Source organism: Pseudophryne corroboree, chromosome 9 (genome assembly GCF_028390025.1).
Source record: "Pseudophryne corroboree isolate aPseCor3 chromosome 9, aPseCor3.hap2, whole genome shotgun sequence".
Taxonomy (NCBI): domain Eukaryota; kingdom Metazoa; phylum Chordata; class Amphibia; order Anura; family Myobatrachidae; genus Pseudophryne; species Pseudophryne corroboree.
The window spans coordinates 333770512-333787172 of NC_086452.1; positions in this window are offsets into that span (position 1 = coordinate 333770512).

A 16661-nucleotide genomic window follows, 5' to 3' on the forward strand; every position below is an offset into this window, starting at 1 on the left:
GCAGATTCCCAAGAGAATTTTTATGGCATATCCTTTCCCCTCTGACGACAGGGAAAAGTGGGAGTCATCTCCCAATGTGGACAAGGCTCTGTCCCGGCTGTCCAAGAAGGTGGCGCTTCCGTCTCTCGACACTGCTGCCCTCAAGGATCCTGCGGATCGTAAGCAGGAAACGACATTAAAGGCCATTTATGTCACTACGGGTGCACTCCTCAGACCTGCCGTGGCGTCGGCTTGGGTGAGTAGTGCTATTGCTAAGTGGGCTGATAATTTGGTGTCTTAAACTAGGAGCCTGGGGGGAGGGTTTAGCTAGAAACTAAGGGTCATGCAGTGAGAATAGTGGGGATGGCGGTAGTAAATGTAATGGGGGAGAAGTTGGGGGGAGGGTAAGAGCAGGCGGTAAGGTTACTAACATGGGTACTAAAAGAGATTTTACCAAAGCACTAACCAGTGACGATTACAGGTCATCATTGCTACATAAGGTGAAAGATGTCCCTAACGCAAGGGAAAATACTTATCTTAGTTGTATGTATGTAAACGCCAGAAGCATTACTGGTAAAAAGGGTGAACTAGAAATACTTGCAGCAAGCAAACAGTATGATATTATAGGCATTACTGAAACTTGGTGGGACGAATCTCATGATTGGACAGTTAATCTAGAGGGCTATACACTGTTTAGGAGAGACAGACTAAATAAAAAGGGTGGAGGGGTGTGTCTTTACGTAAAGACGTTTTTAAAACCTGATATACGGGAAGATATTCAGGAGGGGACTGTAGACACTGTCGAGACATTATGGGTAGAAATTGCATGCGGGGAAAAAGGAATAAAAAAGTTAGTATTGGGTGTATGCTATAGGCCGCCTGGTATCAACGCATCTGATGAGGAATTGTTACTAAAGCAAATTGAAAGTGCAGCAGGAGTAGGAGACATAGTAGTGATGGGAGATTTTAACTATCCAGAGATAAACTGGAAAAACGATTCATGTGATACTGCTAGGGGTAATATGTTTTTAAACACACTAAATGATAACTACTTAGTTCAACTAATTGAGGAACCATCTAGGTACAATGCAATCTTAGACCTGGTATTAACAAACAATGGGGATTTGGTATCAGGTATTATAGTAGGGGAAACCATAGGAAACAGCGACCACAATATGGTCACATTCAATATCAGTTTCCATAAACAGCCCTATACTGGCTCAACTAGGACTCTAAACTTTAGCAAAGCAAATTTTGAAAAGATGAGGGTATTTTTCAGGGATACTGAATGGGAAGGTTTGTTTTTAGGAAAAAATACTACAGAGAAATGGGAGGTACTAAAATTCCTGCTAGCTAAAAATACACTCAAATTTATTCCTACGAGCAGCAAAAAAAGGAATAAAAATCATAAACCGATGTGGCTTAACAAAAAGATTAAGGAACTTATGGGCAAGAAAAGGCGAGCATTTAAAAAATACAAATCTGACTGGGAAGCAGTCATTTCAGCACTATAAGGAATGTAACAAAATAAGCAAAAAGGAAATAAGAGCGGCTAAAGTAGAAACTGAAAAACTAGTAGCAAAGGAAAGCAAAGCGAATCCCAAAAAATTCTTTAAATACATTAATAGCAAGAGATTAAAGAAGGAGAGTATAGGCCCTTTAAAAGACAAGTTGGGAGTCTTAAGCAAAAATGATAATGACATAGCGGACACACTAAATGAGTTTTTTTCAACAGTATTTACTAGAGAGGACCCAATTCAGGGACTAACATATAATCTCAATAATGAGAATATCCCACTGATAGGTACTTATTTAAGCGAGGAAGTAGTCTGTGACCGATTAAAACATTTAAAGATTGAGGGGCGTGGCCTGGCAGGCAAGCTGGAAGGACGTGCCTGTGTTTAGCTCCAGCTGCCAGCGTGTAAAATCCTTTCTTTGGCCCTCATTCCAGCCCTTATCACTGTCTACGTGCCCTCTGATTATTGCCCCAATTCCCCCTGCACCCGGTGTGTCGGGTCCCGGAGTCGGGGGAGGCCTCCTGCCTCCTTGCGGGTTGGGGCCTGCGCGCCTAGCAGAAGCCGGGGGCTGGATTTCCACTGAGACCCAGCCGTGGTGTACATGAGCTGACTGGCCCAGCGGAGCGACCCTCACCTTGCACTGCTCCCGTTTTCTCATCGGAGTCCCGCCTGTGGCCTCCGTGTGCGCCGGGAGGTGCTCCGTGTCTGCCCGGCGGGGCGGGGGACCTGGTGCGCACAGCGGCCTGCTTCCGTCTGGCGAGACGGACCTCGTGGTTGCCGGGGCGACCGCCGCGGGTCCCTGGAAGCCGGCGGACGGCCCTCCTGCCGGGTGGACTGTGCTGGAAGCGGCCTTCCTCTGCCGCACTGAGGCCACCTGCTCCCTGATATCGGACGCCCAGTGAGTCCTGCACCCGGAGCTTGTGGAGCTCCCTTGGCTGACGGCGGCCATATTGGATCCGGAATCCGGGACGCTCCGGCCACTCTCAGAAGCTGGAGGTAGGGTGGTGCCCTGGCCACTGGCTGGTCCGTGGCTGGGGGTCACCACCTAATAGACCCTGCCTATTGCCCCCACCATGCTCTAATATTGCTGAATAGGAGGGTGGTCTGGGTATGTGCCTGCGGTCATACTGCATTCTGCCCTGACACTATCTATCTGCACCACGTTACCCTACCACTGTGGGGGGCCAGATCACGCGGGGCTGCCGCAATTGTGACCAAGGGGGACCCCTTGGGCCCGTTCTTTAAATTTTGCGAAGGCCTCTGCTATCTATGCCTTGCTTCACCTATGATATTTGAGGTTGGAGCTCCCTCTGCTGGTAGCTTTACTGTTTGATTTCGGCTGCTTGGGGGAACCTGCTTTCCTCATAATGTGATTCATTGGAACCTGCCCTGAGTCTCGGGACCGTCTATGTCATAATAATTGCACTGTCCTATCCCTGTTACCGGGACTTTTCTAGCACAGTGATGCAGTGATTCTCTATTATTGTCCTACACGTATGTTCCACCATGCCTAGAGGTAACAAAAAGCAACACGGCACAGACCTGAGCCAGAGCCTGAAAAAATATGCCTACTCAAATACTGCATCTCCGGGACAGGGGACTCCCTCGCAACCTGACGTCTCAGACTCGGAAGACTCAGACCATTCTCCGTTGACCCGGAAAGATCTCCATCTGCTTTTCCGCGAAATTCAGGAGACGAGGAAATCTGTGCAGGCGGTGCAGGCGGAGGTACATACGGCCATTGCCTCTCTTAAAGTTGACGTTACCGACATTGGAGTCCGGACGGATCACTTAGAGTCTAAACTGGACGAAGTGGTTGCTTTTCAACAGGGAGCAGACGATGAAATCCAAGGCCTAAAGCAGGAAATGCACTTACTCTTAGAACGCCAAGAGGACCAAGATAATAGGGCGCGCCGGAATAATCTCCGCATCCGGGGTATCCCTGAAGACGTTGATATGACGTCCCTGCACGACTACCTCAAGAAACTGTTTGTGCACCTGTCGCCTTCAACTCCAACAGACCGGTTTTTGTTGGATAGGGCCCCCACTCTCAGGATCAAGCTCAACCCAGAGATGTTATACTGCGATGCCATTATTATTCGGCTAAAGAGGACTTGCTTAGGGAGGCTAGGAAGCTTTCCAAGCTAGATTTCCTGGGACACTCTCTTCAAATATTCCAAGATATTGCTCCTAGCACCCTGCTTAAAAGGAAAGAATTCCAACCCATTACCTTGGCTCTTCGAGACGGTGGCATTCGTTATAGATGGGGCTTCCCCTTTCGCATTCTTGTATGGCATCATAACCGCCTCCACTCGGCTAGGGATCTAGCCGAAGCTAAAGGACTCTTACGTAACCTGGGTATTTCCCCGCCTCCGACCCTGCCTGAATCTCCACAGCGGAGGTGCAAGCTTCTTCTGTAGAGTTGACTGACACTCCGAGACGCTCCCTGAACAGAGACTGGTCGCGAGTGCCCTCGGCACGGAAATCCACCTCTGCCGGCCCTAACGCTTGATGCCTTACATGTCTAAATACTGTTTCATTTATGTATTTTGTTACTTCTACGTATGCTTATTTTGTGGAGATGTAATTTCACTCTGTTTCCGTTCCACCACTGGTCCGGCTCCCCTTACACCTGGCATTTCTAATTAGCCAATTAGCTTTTCCCACCGTAGCCATGTATACAGGGAGAGTATAGGGCTGAAGCTCCCCTTATGGGAAATGTATCCCTATGTGCTGGAACTGACACCTTTTGTTTTACTGTTTGTTAGTGCTATCCTCCGCTTATGGTAATATTTGTCTCAGCTTTGGATAGCCACTTTTACATTACTAGCTACCCTATGTGGTAGTAGGGATTGGGAACTGTTGTTTACTCCTTTATCTCCTTAACACTGGTCCCTAGACTCGGGACACAATGGTAAGTGTCCGCTGCTCTTGATGCACCTGGCCCGGCCGGGCCGCGTCCCCACAGTTGGGTCTTATACCCGAGTCCGGTTGTTGTCACTTAGTGACCCCTTTTTGTTGTCCCCTGACCGGCACGATAGACCAGATGTAGTTTTTTCTGGTCTCAAATCTTCCCCTCTTCCCTATTTTTCCCGTGTTTTGCTCCCCCTGTTTCTGTGTTCTTTTCTTTTTCTTGTTCAAATATGTACGGTTGTCCGCCGATTGCCATGTATATTCACAATGTTTCTGTTCTGGTTTGCTATAGGGTTGTGGTGTCCGGAGGGAGGAGATGAGGCGTTCTGAAAACTAGCTGGCCATGGCTCTTAAAATCTATTCACATAATGTTAAAGGTTTGAACAGTCCTAACAAACGCACCAAGCTTTTCCTCTCCCTTTAACAGGCCAAAGGTGATTTGGTTTTCCTACAAGAAACCCACTTTAAGAAATCCCTCCATCCTGATTTAAAATCTAAAGCCTACCCTCTTACATTTCATGCCTGTGATGCTACACACAAGAAGAGGGGGGTCTCCATTTTGATAGCTGCCCACCTTACGTTTGAATTGTTGGACAGTCATGTGGATAAATCGGGTAGATGGCTTATTCTTATTGGGAAGCTAAATGATATCCTATGCACCCTTGTTAATGATTACGCACCGAACCAAAACCAGGCTACATTTTTTAGGAGGTTGAGTGCACATTTGACCAGACTCTGCAGAGGGGAGGTCATCGTTGCAGGCGATTTTAACGAGCTGCTTGACGCCTCATTGGATAGGTCCTCCCCTCCTTCTCCTCACTCTTCTACCCATCCCCGCCCGTCCTCGGCATCTCTTGCTCTGCTAGATCTTCTGAAACTCCAGTTGCTATTTGACTCTTTCAGACTAACTGACCCTTTGACTAGGGACTATACTTTTTTTTCCTCTGTACATAAGTCCTACTCTAGGATCGACATGATCCTACTCAGCCGGGATCTGTCTTCTAAACTTAAATCTACTAGCATACTCCCTATGATTTGGTCCGACCACTGTCCGATCACTGCCGATCTCCAATCTATTGCCCCACGTCCCCCTCCTGCCTCCTGGCGTTTGAACGATTCCCTATTTTATAGTCCGGAAGTTACTAACCAGATTAAAAACTGCCTCGCTGACTATTTTCTCCTTAACGACCTCCCGGGGACTTCACCTATCACTCTATGGGAGGCACATAAAGCTGTTTTACGCGGTCACTTGATTAGTCAGACATCTAGACTTAAAAAGTCCAGAGAAACTAACTTCCTTTCCCTTTCTACTAAACTCCAGGCCCTTGAGCGCCAACATAAACTCTCCCCTACCCCATCTAACCTAGAGTCCCTGCTGGAAGCAAGATCGGCAATGTCGCTCTCTCTGTCAGAACGTACGGCGAAGACTCTCCAGAGGCTTAATCAGACCTTCTATGAGAAGGGCGACAAAGCCGATAGAATCCTGGCTTCCCGCCTTAGAGCACAACGGTCACTTAATAATATTCTGGCGGTGCACGCCGAATCTGGTGAGGTCACGTATGCCCCAGGGAGTATAAACAGGGTGTTCCGGGACTATTATACTAAACTCTATAACTTAAACTCAACTAACTCAGTTCCCGGCCCCCCTGATGCCTTAATCTCAGAATTCTTGCATCGGGCCAATCTACCTCGGCTATCTGACTTCGACTCTTCGGAGCTGAATAAAGATATCACTGATGAAGAAATAACTGCCGTTCTGAGGAATCTTAAATCTTCTAAAGCTCCGGGCCCTGATGGCTTCTCGGCCTCTTACTATAAAAAATGTGCCCCCTTTTTGGTCCCCCATCTCAGGGTACTGTTCAATGCTGTACTACATGGCACCCCATTCCCAAGCAATATGCTGGAGGCTAGAGTTATAGTTATCCACAAGGAGGGCAGAGATCCACGAAATTGCGCTAACTATCGGCCGATATCCTTATTAAATCTGGATATTAAAATTTACGCAAAAATTTTGGCTACTCGCCTCAATGGTGTGCTCCTCGGTCTGATACATTATGACCAGGTGGGATTCATCCCTGGACGTCAGGCCAGGGATAACACTAGAAGAGCGATTGACATTATCCATTTGTTGAATTGCAGGCAAACCCCATCTATTATCCTCTCTCTCGACGCCGAAGGCGTTTGATCGTATTTCATGGCCTTTCTTATTTCAGACTTTGCAGGCATTTGGGATATCGGCGGAATTTTTGACAGGGGTCTCTGCTCTCTACTCCTCCCCCATAGCTAGGGTCCTTACAAACGGAATTTTATCCCCTGCCTTCCCACTATCCAATGGCACCAGACAGGGGTGTCCTCTTTCCCCCCTGGTGTTTGCCATGGTCATTGAACCCCTTGCCGCTATGATAAGAAACTCTGGTGGAATTCGGGGAGTGAGGGCGGGCTCGCAGGAGTCTAAGATTTCGCTCTTTGCCGACGATGTACTGCTATCTCTTACTCAGCCGTAGTCTTCTCTCCCCGCCTTGTATCAGATTATAGAGGAATATGGTTCCCTGTCGGGCTATAAAATTAATTTTACTAAATCTGAAGCCATGTTATTACATGTACCTGGGGATCTCAAACGCTCCCTGCAGTCCTCATATGACCTTCGTTGGTAGGCCACTAAGATTAAATACCTCGGTGTTTATATTACTTCTCCTTATAATGCTCTGTACTCTGAAAATTTCCCGCGGTTATTGACCAAGATCAAATCTGATTTGGCAAGATGGAGAACACATATTATATCCTGGCTGGGTGGGATTATTGCCCTTAAAATGACAGTTATACCACAACTTCTTTACCTTTTTCAAACTTTACCTGTGAGGGTTCCAGAGAGGGTCCTTAAGGATGCCCAGGCCTCATTCGTGAAGTTTGTCTGGAACGACAAACCCCCACGGATAGCCTTTACTGTGCTCCGGCTCCCTCGCTTGGAGGGGGGCCGAGGATTTCCTGATGTCAAATTTTATTATTTGGCTAGTCATCTCAGCCAAATGGTGGCCTCCTATGCGCCCCGTGGCTCTATTGCCTGGGTCGATTTTGCTGCACTTTCTTTGGGGCTTCGTTCACTGGCTTCGCTATGGGGTCTGGGCAAACCACATCAACTAACACTAACGAACATCTCCCCCTCCCTTAAATTCCATCTTTCTATTGGCATAAATCTTTTACGAAATATAATCTGTCCTCCTCACGCTCCCCTCTCACACCCCTCTGGGACAATCCTGATTTCCCCGCTGGGGTCTCACCCTACCGGTTCACATCCTGGTTTAACGCCCGGATCCTTGTGGTACATGATATCTCTCTACAAGGCCATTGGATGTCAATAGATGATATCAAATGTAAGTTTTCCTCGCTATCCCCTCCTTTTTTTTTGAATATTTTCAGCTCCGCCATTTCCTTCTCTCCCTGCCTCAAGCCGACGCTCTGCGGGATCTTACTTCTTTTGAGTCTCTATGTACAACAAAACCCATATGTAGAGGGCTAATCTCGCGAATCTATTCTATATTGGTTGGAGTTTCCTCGGGGCCGCAGACTCGCCATGAGCGGGAGTGGGAGAGGGACCTAGGCCCCCCACCAGACGAAGCCTGCTGGGAGGAAGTACGTGAGGGTATTGCTAAAAGTTCTATCTCTGCCCGACTCAAGGAGACATCCTATAAACTGTATTATCGGTGGTATTATACCCCGGACAAACTATCTCGGATGTTCCCCTCTGCCACCCCGGTGTGCTGGCGTGGATGCGGTCAACGTGGAACTCTCTTCCATATTTGGTGGACCTGTCCACGTATTGTTAACTTCTGGAATAAGGTACTCGATATACTGAACTCCTTATCTGGACTAGCGCTTGAACTGGACCGGTGGATGTTTTTATTGGCCCGTCCACATCCAGATCTTGACCCCCTGTTGAACAAATTGTTTTCCCATATATTAGTGGCTGCTAAATTTTTAATAGCTAAAAATTGGAAAACCTCCGTTGCTCCTACTATCCCAGCTTTGAATAATTATATCTGGTTCGTTGCTAATATGGAAAAAATCACTTATTATCTACATGACTGTTCCCACAAATTTGAACTCGTTTGGGGCCCCTGGTTGCTTGCGATGTCCCCCCCCCCCCCCCACTATGATGTTCAAACCTCTCTCTTCTCCCCGTCTTTTGAATTTATGGCCATACTGCACCTGGACCCTCCCTCCGGGCGCCATCTTCCCTTCCCAGGCCCCTATTTGCTATTTAACGATACATAGCTCGAATGTCTATATATACATTGTACAGAGTATGCACTGTTCATAGCTACATTGGGGGTTAATTTCCTCTCATGGCATAGATCGGCCCGGTTGTTCTTTTTCTCTCTCTATCTGTCTTTCCCCTTACTCTCCTCGTTCCCCCCTTTTTCCTCTCTCATTATTCCTCGTTGTTCTTTTTTCTTTATGTATATGGGCCCTCATTCCGAGTTGTTCGCTCGCAAGCGGATTTTAGCAGATTTGCTCATGCTAAGCCGCCGCCTACTGGGAGTGAATCTTAGCATCTTAAAATTGCGAACGATGTATTCGCAATATTGCGATTACACACCTCGTAGCAGTTTCTGAGTAGCTCCAGACTTACTCGGCATCTGCGATCAGTTCAGTGCTTGTCGTTCCTGGTTTGACGTCACAAACACACCCAGCGTTCGCCCAGACACTCCTCCGTTTCTCCGGCCACTCCTGCGTTTTTTCCGGAAACGGTAGCGTTTTTTCCCACACGCCCATAAAACGGCCTGTTTCCGCCCAGTAACACCCATTTCCTGTCAATCACATTACGATCGCCAGAACGATGAAAAAGCCGTGAGTAAAATTCCTAACTACATAGCAAATTTACTTGGCGCAGTCGCAGTGCGGACATTGCGCATGCGCATTAAGCGGAAAATCGCTGTGATGTGAAGATTTTTACTGAGCGAACAACTCGGAATGAGGGCCCTGGTCCCCGCTTGGGAGACATCTTTGTATGCTTGTCTAAATGTGTACAAAATTATTTGAAAAAATATTTCCATGGAGACTGATTTTTACATTTTATTATGCAATTGATTCTGTATTGTATATTTCTTTGTTTCTCCTGCTATAAATAAAGAGTTTAAAAAAAAAAAAACATTTAAAGATTAATAAGTCACCAGGTCCCGATGGTATTCACCCAAGGGTTCTAATGGAGCTTCATTCTGAACTTGCAAAACTGCTATTTTTGATCTTTAAGGATTCAGTAATATCAGGTATGGTTCCCAAAGACTGGCCTATAGCGGAAGTAGTGCCTATATTCAAAAAGGGAAGTAAAGCTGAACCAGGTAATTATAGACCAGTTAGTCTTACATCTATAGTGGGGAAAGTATTGGAAGGTATTCTAAGAGATAGTATTCAGAAGTTCCTTGAGGTCAATAAGGTCATTAAAAGGAATCAACATGGGTTTATGAAGGACAGATCCTGTCAAACCAACTTACTTGGCTTTTATGAAACAGTAAGCGCAAACCTAGATCAGGGTAAAGAGGTGGATGTAATCTTTTTAGATTTTGCCAAAGCGTACGATACTGTACCACACATGAGACTTATCTACAAGCTACAAGAATCAGAGCTAGGAAGCACAATATGCACTTGGGTCAAAAACTGGTTAGATAATAGGGAGCAGTGCGTTGTGGTTAATGGATCTTTTTCAACTTGGACTGAAGTGCTAAGTGGTGTGCCGCAAGGCTCAGTATTAGGACCGCTATTGTTCAATATTTTCATTAACGACCTAACAGAAGGTCTAGAGAGCGTGGTGTCAATTTTTGCAGACGATACCAAATTGTGTAAAGTTATAAATGCGGAGGGGGATGCTGAGTCGCTTCAGAATGACTTAGTTAAATTAGAAGCTTGGGCAGCGAAATGGAGAATGTGCTTCAATACAGACAAGTGTAAGGTAATGCACTGTGGTAACAAGGACAAAAATAACACCTACCTACTGGAAAAGGACTTAGGTGTCCTCATAGATAGCAAACTAAGCAGTAGTACCCAAAGTAGGACTGCAGCAAAGAAGGCTAATAAGATATTAGCATGCATAAAACGGGGAATTGATGCTAGGGACGAGAGTATTATACTCCCGTTATATAAATCACTTGTGAGGCCACACCTTGAATACTGTGTACAATTCTGGGCACCTTACTACAAAGAGGATATCCTGGAGCTAGAAAAGGTTCAAACGCGGGCGACCAAATGAATTAAGGGTATGGAGACGCTGTAATACGAGGAAAGGCTTGCAAGACTAGGCATGTTTACACTGGAAAAGAGAAGATTAAGAGGGGGCATGATCAACATTTACAAATATATAAGGGGACAATATACAGATCTTGCGCAGGACCTGTTTTTGGTTAGATCAACACAGAGAACTCGTGGACACTCGCTCAGTTTAGAGGAGAGGAGATTCCACACAATACGGCGTAAAGGCTTTTTTACGGTAAGGACGATACGTGTTTGGAATTCCCTGCCTGAGGGAGTTGTAATGGCCAACTCAGTCAACACCTTTAAGAATGGGTTAGATAAATTCCTAATGGATAAGGATATCCAGGGTTACGGGGCATAGTCACGCACTATGGTTATTATAAAAAAGAGGGGTTAATCGGAACGGCAGTCAGCAACTTAAGTCAAAATTTTATACAAAATAATCGTGCATAGGAGACCACAAACAGGTTGAACTCGATGGACAATTGTCTTTTTTCAACCTTAGATACTATGTTACTATGACATGGATACCTTGGATAGGGATAACATTCTTTTGACTCTCGGTTATATCAGGAACGCTGCAGCTTACCTAAAGGATGCGGCGAGGGATATTGGCCCCTTGGGATCAAGGGCCAATGCCATGGCAGTCTCGGCCAGGAGAGCGCTGTGGATTCATCAATGGACTGCTGATGCCGACTCCAAGAAAGCTATGGAAGCTCTCCCTTATAAAGGTAGTGTCTTCTTTGGTGACGGCCTCGCTGACCTGGTGTCTACCGCTACAGCGGGTAAGTCATCTTTTCTTCCTTATGTTCCAGCACAACAGAAAAAAGCCCCATTATCAGATGCAGTCCTTTCGGCCTAATAAATACAAAAAAGTAAGAGGCTCGTCCTTCCTTGCTTCAAAAGGCAGAGGAAGGGGAAAAAGGTTGCCTGCGGTGTCAGGCTCCCAGGACCAAAAGTCCTCCCCGGCCTCTGCCAAGTCCACCGCATGACGCTGGGGCTCACCTACGGGAGTCCGTACCGGTGGGGGCGCGTCTCCGACTCTTCAGTCAGGTCTGGTTTCACTCAGGCCTAGATCCTTGGGTGTTAAACATAGTGTCCCAAGGGTACAAACTGGAGTTTCAGGAGGTGCCCCCCCACCGATTTTTCAAGTCAGCCTTGCCAGTTCTATCCCAGAAAGGGAGGTAGTGAATGCTGCGATACAAAAGCTGTGTCTACAGAGTGTCATTGTCCCGGTACACCCGTCCCAACGGGGAGAAGGGTTTTATTCGAGCCTCTTTGTCGTGCCAAAGCCGGACGGCTCGGTCAGACCGATCCTGAACTTAAAATCCCTCAATCTGTATTTTAAAAACTTTCAAGTTCAAGATGGAATCTCTTCGAGCAGTGATCTCCAGTCTAGAAGGGGGGGATTTTATGGCGTCAGTCGACATAAAAGATGCCTATTTGCACGTCCCGATATATCCTCCACATCAGGCTTTCCTGAGATTTGCGGTGCAGGATTATCATTACCAATTTCAGACGTTGCCGTTTGGGCTTTCCACGGCCCCGAGGGTGTCTTCACCAAAGTGATGGCGGAAATGATGGTACTCCTACGCAAGCACGGTGTCACAATTATCCCGTACTTGGACGATCTCCTGATAAAGGCGAGATCGAAGGAGCTGTTGCTAAGAAGTTTGGAACTCTCCCTGACTGTTCTGCAACATCATGGTTGGATTCTAAATTTGCCAAAGTCTCAGTTGTTTCCGACAACTCGGCTGCCTTTCTTGGGCATGGGGGGTAATTCCAAGTTGATCGCAGCAGGATTTTTGATAGCAATTGGGCAAAACCATGTGCACTGCAGGGGAGGCAGATATAACGTGCAAAAAGAGTTAGATTTGGGTGGGTTATTTTATTTCTGTGCAGGATAAATACTGGCTCCTTTATTTTTACACTGCAAATTAGATTGCAGATTGAACACACCCCACCCAAATCTAACTCTCTCTACACATGTTATATCTGCCTCCCCTGCAGTGCACATGGTTTTGCCCAATTGCTAACAAAAAATCCTGCTGCGATCAACTTGGAATTACCCCCATGATCCTGGACATGGAACTGCAGAGAGTGTTTCTTCCGGCGGAAAAAGCTCTGGAAATCCAATGCATGGTCAGGGAGATTCTGAAACCGGCAAGAGTGTCGATTCATCAATGCACTCGAGTGCTAGGGAAGCTGGTTGCGGCTTACGAAGCCATTCCGTTTGGCAGGTTTCATGCCCGGGTGTTTCAGTGGGACCTGCTGGACAAATGGTCCGGTTCTCACCTGCACATGCACCGGAAAATAAGTCTATCTTCCAGGACCTGTGGTGGCTGCAAAGTTCTCACCTTCTAGAGGGGACGCAGGTTCGGGATCCAGGATTGGGTCCTGCTGACCACGGATGCAAGTCTCCGAGGCTGGGGAGCAGTCACACAAGGAAGAAGTTTCCAGGGAAAATGGTCAAGCCAGGAAACTTGTCTCCACATAAACGTTCTGGAGTTAAGAGCCATTTACAATGGCCTTCTGCAAGCTGAACACCTTCTTCAAGGTCTACCTGTCCTGATTCAGTCGGACAACGTAACAGCGGTGGCGTACGTAAACCGCCAGGGCGGAACAAAGAGCAGAGCTGCGATGGCGGAGTCCACAAGAGTTCTCCGCTGGGCGGAAAAACACGTGAGCGCTCTGTAAGCAGTCTTCCTTCCGGGCGTGGACAACTGGGAAGCAGACTTCCTCAGCAGACACGATCTCCATCCAGGAGAGTGGACTCTTCATCAAGAGGTATTTGCAGAAGTGACAAGGCGTTGGGGAATTCCTCAAATAGACATGATGGCGTCTCTCCTCAACAAGAAGCTTCCGAGGTATTTTTCCAGGTCAAGGGACCCCCAAGCCAGTGCAGTGGATGCCCTGGTGACTCCGTGGGTGTTTCAGTCAGTATATGTGTTCCCCCCCCACTTCCTCTCATTCCAAAAGTGTTGAGGATCATAAGACAAACGATGGTTTCGGCAGTACTCGTCATTCCAGATTGGCCACGGAGGGCCTTGTATCCGGATCTTCAGGAATTGCTCATAGAAGATCCTTGGCCGCTTCCTCTCAGAGAGGACCTGTTACTGCAGGGGCCATGCGTATTTCAAGACTTACTGCTGCTGCATTTGACGGCGTGGAGTTTGAATGCCAAATCCTAGCTCGAAAGGGTATTCCTGGGGAAGTCACCACACTCTCCTTAAGGCTAGAAAGGAAGTCACGGCGAAGCATTATCACCGTATTTGGAGAAAATATGTGTTGTGGTGTGAAGCCAAGAAAGCTCCTACGGAGGAGTTTCAGCTAGGTCGTTTCCTCCATTTTTTGCAGGCAGGCGTGGATGCAGGCTTGAAATTGGGTTCCATCAAAGTGCAGATTTCGGCTTTATCTATTTTCTTTCAAAAAGAATTGGCCGCCCTTCCTGAAGTTCAGACTTTCGTGAAGGGAGTGCTGCATATCCATCCTCCGTTTGTGCCACCCGTGGCACCGTGGGATCTTGACGTGGTGTTACAATTTCTTATGTCTCACTGGTTTGAACCTTTGCGAAAGGTTGAGTTGAAATATCTCGCTTGGAAAGTGGTCATGCTTTTGGCCTTAGCGTCCACCAGACGGGTGTCGGAATTGGCGGCTTTGTCTCCCGAGCCCATATTTGATTTTCCATGTGGATAGAGCGGAATTGAGGACTCGTCAACAATTTCTGCCGAAGGTGGTGTCTTCGTTTCACATAAATCAACCTATTGTGGTGCCTGTGGCTACGGATGCCGTGACGGTGCCAGAATCTCTCGATGTCGTGAGAGCTTTGAAAATTTATGTCGCCAGAACGGCTCTTGTTAGGAAAACGGAGGCTCTGTTTGTCCTGTACGCTTCCAACAAGATTGGAAATCCTGCTTCCAAGCAAACTATTGCACGCTGGATTTGTAATATGATTCAGCACGCTCATTCTACAGCCGGTTTGCCGTTGTCGAAGTCAGTGAAGCCCATTCTACCAGGAAGGTGGGCTCATCTTGGGCGGCTGCCCGAGGGGTCTCGGCACTTCAACTTTGCCGAGCAGCTACGTGGTCGGGTTCAAACACTTTTGCTAAGTTCTACAAGTTTGATACCCTGGCTGATGAGGACCTTATGTTTGCTCAATCGGTGCTGCAGAGTCGTCCGCACTCTCCCGCCCGGTCTGGAGCTTTGGTATAGACCCCATGGTCCTTTTGGAGTACCCAGCATCCTCTAGGACGTAAGAGAAAATAGGATTTTAATACCTACCGGTAAATCCTTTTCTCCTAGTCCGTAGAGGATGCTGGGCGCCCATCCCAGTGTGGACTGTTACTTGCAGTTGTATTGTTGTTGTTTTCGGTTCCACGAAGGTTGTGTATCGGTTATGTTTAGCTTGTTGCTGTTTTTCATTCATACTGTATCTGGTATTCCTGCTAATCCAGTTGTACGGTGTGTTTGTGGTGTGAGCTGGTATGTATCTCACCCCTAGTGTAACAAAAATCCTTTTCCTCGAAATGTCCGTCTCCCTGGGCACAGTTCCTATAACTGAGGTCTGGAGGAGGGGCATAGAGGGAGGAGCTAGTTCACACCCATTGAAAGTCTTATAGTGTGCCCATGTCTCCTGCGGATCCCGTCTTTACCCCATGGTCCTTTTGGAGTCCCCAGCATCCCCTACGGACTAGGAGAAAAGGATTTACCGGTAGGTATTAAAATCCTATTTTTTTGCTGTGTTTTTTTCCCCCTGTGTTATATAGGGGGCTCTACCTGGTGTAATGTGTATAAGGGGTACTACTGTGTTGTGTAATGTGACTGACGGACACTACTGTGCGGTGTAATGTGAATTGGTACTATTCTATTCTGTGGCCATGCCCTTTCCCTGTGAAGCCACGCCCCTATTCGGCATGCACTATCACTTTCCTATTTCCGTACCCCCACTTCAAAAATTCCACTTCGACCACTGTATGTAAGTATATGTGTGTATGTGTGTGTATGTGTGTATATATATATATATATATATATATATATATATATATATTGGTAGATGCCCAATTAGCTTAGTGATATCATTCAGGTGCTCGAAAGGGAGGGGTATTTCTAAGCAAGAAAAAAAGGCATTTGTGTCCCCCAGCACCCTGAATGATAACCGTGTATGTGTATGTATATATATATATATATATATATATATATATATATATATTGCACACCCTGAATGCAAAGTGTTATATATGTATGCATATATAAGTACATATAGATATACAAAATCTATTTTACCCGAAAATCCGGTTTTATGTCAATTACTAATCAGGCATGTTATCTTGAAGCTTCACTTTACACATCAATCCAGTAGATGGTGCACCAAGACAAATACTGCACACTATGGTTATGCACAATGCGAGTTGATATATATCATAGAGTCGCTGGTCATGTTACTTGCAACTTTTCGGTGTTATGGGCCCTACACACCCAGCGGGTGACGCTGCGGGGGGAGTGAAGTTTCTTCACTCCCCCCGTCACCCAGCTCCATAGCAGTGCATGCTAATATGGATGAGGTTGTCCATAGTGGCATGCATGTATAAGTGACCCGGCACCAATGATGAACGAGCGCAGGGCCGCACATCATTCATCTTTGGTTCCTACACACTGAACAATATGAACGAGTTCTCGTTCATTAATGAATGAGAACGTTTATATTGTTAAGTTAGATCTTTAAGTGTGTAAGGCCTATTAGATTAAGTAGCAAAGGATTGGCACTACTGTCTTTTGTAAAATTAGCTCTGCTACGCAATAGCAGACATCCACGTGAGCAAAGCTGCAGGCAAATGCTAGTTTTTCTATAAATACATTTCTCTTATGTCCTAGAGGATACTGGGGTGCATTTAGTACCATGGGGGTGTAGATGGGTCCACTAGGAGCCATGGGCACTTTAAGAATTTGATAGTGTGGGCTGCCTCTATTCCCCTCCTACACGACTCATTTTAAAAATGTGCCCGGAGG